Here is a 5071-nt window from a genome sequence, read left to right on the forward strand (position 1 = left end):
CTCCGATAATCTCAGGTTTGGTGCTTTTTCATAGCTTCACTTTTGGTGTGTGCTTTCTAACTGGATTGCTTTGACGGGACCAAAGGCAAGTTAGATGCACCAGCACATCAGCAGAGCAGAAAGGTGCCAACTTCTGATGAAGTGGTAGGATGCGAGCAGAGCTGGGGGAGCAACAACTTCTTGGGTGAGCTGGAGCCCTGCAGCAGCTTGTGTGAGTATGCTTGCCCCTTTAATCCAAGTACCTTAAAAATACTCGAAGTCCTGCAAGCTGTTCCCACTAGGGAGAGAAAAGTACTATGATTCAGTTATTCCTTTGGGACAAACCCATGCATTTTTGACAAAAGTAAGAGAGTTCCAAAACTGCGTGTTTGGCTTGATCTGGAGGAAAAAAAAAAAGTTTCTGCTCTGGTTTCACTGATTCGCAGGACGAAGGGGGGGAGAATGGCAGCAGACAGCATTCAAGCTGGTTCCCCCCGCCTCTTTGTTTTTCACGGAAGAGCCTTTAGTCTACCAGGCTTAGCCCTCCTGTGCTTCTGCCAGCACCTGGCTTGATTTCAAGTCCTGCTACCGATGCGGCTGAATATTGGACAAGTTTCAGATCGTTCTCACTTTCTTCCAGGAGCCGTCTGGGATTCCGGCCAGGCGGAGGGAGGAAGGCAGCTCCTCGCACTGCAGCACCAGTCTGCCTCCTGGGAAGAGAGCTGCAGGAAGAACCTGGGGGAGCGACTGCAGCTCCTTTTTCTACCCAGCCCTTTCCCTTGAGAGCTCCTACTGCTCGTGCCTGAGTGAAAGGTGAGAGCGAGCTTCGTGGGTCAAAACAGTCCTGCGTCTGCCATCATCTCCTCTTCCTTCCTCTCTAATGAACACAGAGGATGCTTCCTCTTCTGCTTCCGTTTGTGATGGTGGAGGAGAAAGTCCTGGAGCTGCAGGAGTGAGAGACACGATAAAGGGACTGAAGAGCTGGTTTCTGGACGATGCACTAGTGGGAAGTGAGCAGGCAGCCTTGCTGACTTGGTGATTTACAGGCAACGCTAATTGTTGCATCGCTGGGCTGGTCAAAGGAAATTCCAAAATCTAAGGCCAAAATCTGACCAAGTAATAGTCTCATTCATGTCTAGGCCAGTCTTTTCATTCTGGAGGCATTTGACTCACAATTTTTGGTCCTTTCACATGACTGTGTTAGCCGCAGCAAGAGACATTTTGTTGCTCTTCTTGCTCAGCCTCCAAGAAGGCAAGATTTTGGTCTTTTGGACAAGTCAGTGATGCCCAGGAACACATGGTGGCAGTTGTAACACTTCACAGAAAGACCATCTTCAGCAAAGGGAATAGATCTGTAGGCGAAAAGAGAGCAACAGATTCTGTTCTTGTAATACTGGTAGATGATTTGAGTAAGGCTTCTGACAGAATCTCTTGCTCCACCCTGGTATCCATGCTGGGTTATTCAGTCTGCATAGGTGGTTTGCCAGATGAGAGCAAAACTGGCTGGGTCATTTGGCTTAGAGGGCAAGTTCCAAAAGGGTCTGTGCTGGTATCTGTCCTGTTTTAATATTTTTATCAGTGACTTAAAAGAGAAAATGTATGTGTCCTCATCATGTTTGTGTCTGACACCAAAATGGGGTGGTGCACCCGACACATGAGAGGGCAAGGCAGTCATCCACAAGGATCAGGACAGGCCAGAGGGATATGCCAGCAAGAACCTGATGAAATTCAGCAAAGACAGCTTGGGTGGACCAATCCTTGGCAGGGCACAGGCTGGGGACTGCTTGTCAGGGGAGCAGCTCTGCAGGTGAGCCCCTGGGGGTCAACGTTGGGCAGCAAGCTGGACGTGACGCCGTAGTGTGTCCTGGGAGCAAAGAGGGCCAACTGCATCCTTGGTGGGATGAACACCAGCCAATAGACTGAGGGAAGTGATTATCCCCCTCTACTTGGCACCCATTAGACCACATCCAATATTGCCTATTGTTTTGGGGGTCCCAGTTTGGAAAAAAATACCCAGTTGAAGTGAGTTTGAGGCCAGGGAGAGGGCCTTGAGACAGCTGGCGACTGGAGTGGTGACCCTGTGAGGCCAGGTAAGGTGAGCAGGGCTTGCTTAGCCTGGGGGTGGGATGACTGCGAGGAATATAACATTTCCCTGTGCCTACAGGTGGTCAGGAAAAGCCAGGATCTTAACTGAGATCATAAATCGAAAGAGGGGAGGTTTCAGCTAGGTGCAGGGAAAACATTTTCCCTTCAAGGATAGTCAGGCACTGGACTGGATTATGCAGTCACTGTCCTGACAGGCCTTCAGGACCTGATCAGACAAGATCTGAGCAACCTGGGTTGACCTCTAGATGGACTCTGCTTTGAGCAGGGGGCTGGACTGCAAACAACCCAAGGTCCCTTCCAACCTGAGCAATGCAGTGGTTCAGCCTCAACTCTTGTTGCTGTAACTTTGACCTTTTCCACATTCTACTACTCTGAAGGAACATGAAAAATGGTTTATCCCCCTTATTCATTGACTGTTAGCTAATGAAAGCAGTTCTGTCCTTTTTCACCTTTCTCTTCTCTGAGCAGTCTTTCAGTCTTTAGTCCTGGGCTATGTTTCTCTCTATACTTTCTAGTTGTGCTCCTCAGGCCACGTCCCACACAGGCCATATGTTTTTTTGAAACACAGCATTTGAGATGGGACATGGTACCTCAACACAGTGCACCAGTGCTGAAAGTGACATATGTCCTGCAGACTATATTCCTGTTTGCATAACCCTGTATGATGTTTGCTTTTTTCACAACAGCAGGGCCTTGTTTACTCTCACGGAGTTTGCACAGCACTATAGTCATACCCTCCACTCTACACAATTGCTGTCCAGATAGTGGCTATAGGAGCAGTTGATTGTTCCTGCCTGGCTGTAAAAATTTACATTTGTCCTTATTGGCCAACTTTCTATTTCACTTTCTCATCTCATTTCTCTAGTCCAAGAAAGATAATTTTGAGCTATGATTCTGTCCTCTAAATTTTTTGCAGCCTCTCCTATGCAGTTAATATATGGAGTGGCTCTTCTTAGGCTTTTCTTTCCCACCTTTGTATAAAAAACATTTCCATGAGCTTGTGTGATAGCCTTGTGCTCTCCCTTCCCAAAAGGGCAGCACTGGGTTTTTTTATGTAACTTCATTACTCACAAAAAGCCTTCTCTACCTGATCTTCCTCCTTCAGGCATCCTGCAACAACAGCACTTAACTTTCCCCCCCCCCTCCCATTGATCACTGACTACACTTGTCCAAGAGATCTCTCTCCTTGACCATTCAGTGAGTCTCCTCGTCACTGATACAAGAAGCAACACTCCCTGCTTGCTGTTCCTAAACAAGCAGTTGATTTCTATGTTAATACTCCAGTCAGTGTCACACTGCCACTACTCTGATCAACTAATAGTTTTTATTATGTACCAGCTCTCACTGCAACTCCTCTTGTTCCTTGGGAGAAAAATAATCCTAAGCATTGTCAGACCTCAGGGAATTATTTAAGTGGCTCCACTTAGGAAATTGGTTTATAGGAGTTATTTGCAAGGGTTGAAGAGTGATCTGAATGTCCCACTGATTTGGCTCAGCCATAATGGTCTGATCAGCAGGCAGTGGGGTGAAGAAAAGTTTTGTGTGTTTATTCCAGCCACTATGAGAGATTTTAATCTCCAGTGGCACAGTGTGGGTCAGTGATGTTGTGGGTATCTTTTAAGTCAGGTTGGGTTTTTGAAGGCAAAACTCCCATTTTTGTCAAAGTGTTGCTGTTTTACTTTCACCTGGCTGCTGCCATGATGAAGGAGATTTAATTTTGAATGCAGAGCTGAAGTGCAATTAAAATCCCTCTCATTAGCCTCACACATTGTGCTCAGATAGTTTCCAACATGCCTAGGGCTGTCACTTGGTCTTACAAGTCTTCTCTGTGGTATTGTTTTATATTTTATAGGACCTGGCAAATCCATCTGTGCTGCCAATTTTGTATCTCGATGCCCATCTGCCTGAAGTTGCAGTGGCTGCTGTGAGGCTGGCACTTTTTCAGACAGAACTTGGAGCCTCTTCTCTTAGTCCCTCCTGAAAGGCATGAAAGGTGAGATTATCCCTCCTTGGCTACTCTCTCTGGGTACCACTTCATTTTTCAAACACTTGCACCCGTTCTGTTCTAAATATTTATGGATTTTTGCTTCACTGGGTTTTGCAGCTGGTCCTCACGTGTGCACTGGTGTCTCTATAAATCCCTGTCTTGCCTGACACCCATTTCAAAGTGCCAGGCATTCATAACGTCACCGTTTTCCCACTCTGCATTCCTGTTGTGCCATTGTGTAAATTAGCTGCACCAAAATCCTATCCCACATGCAGCCTCAGTGTTGCTGTTTATTTCAGGCTGATATAAAGTACCTGGCTCTTTATTTGTTTTTACTTGTTTGGTGTTTTTCCTGTGTTTTTCTTTTCATAAATTTCACCCTGCTTTCTAGTTCGTTTTCCTACCAGAGACACCCTTGACTCTCTTCAGCTTCAGACCAGTCACATCCAGCTGTAAAGCCTCTTCTGTAATTTTTACCACTCCATTAAAACAACCCGCTCCTTCTTATTTTTTAATACAGCATCCCATCCTCTACAAATAGGTATACTAAGTTTTACCTACATGTACACATGGAGCTCTACAGTTGTCTCCACTCCTTCTGTTCCCTAAAACACATGGAACACTTCAGGGTGAATCGTGTCCTAAAATAAGGCTTCTTTCAATTTATTTTCTCTGTGTTGGTATTTTTTTTAATAGGTATTTTTTTTATAGGTATGAAAGAAACTGCTGCTTGGACTTTCTGCAGCACAAGCTATATATCCTCAAGACATTTCCCCCTGGCAAGCCTTTGCTTTCATGCAAGGATGGGGTGGCAGGTGGGGCCCCCCACACCGGGGCCACCTGCCCAGGTGCCCGAGGCAGCCCTTTTCGGGGAGTGCAACTCCCCTCGCAGCAGCCCCCTCTGATGCGGTGCGTAGTTGTTATTATTAATTTGTTTTTGTTCGTTTTCCCCCCCAAAATGAGACAGGCTGGGGAGCTGGGAGCAGCCTCCTCCCCACA

This window comes from Chaetura pelagica, unplaced genomic scaffold, assembly GCF_000747805.2.
Source record: "Chaetura pelagica isolate M959 unplaced genomic scaffold, ChaPel_1.0 scaffold360, whole genome shotgun sequence".
Lineage (NCBI taxonomy): Eukaryota > Metazoa > Chordata > Aves > Apodiformes > Apodidae > Chaetura > Chaetura pelagica.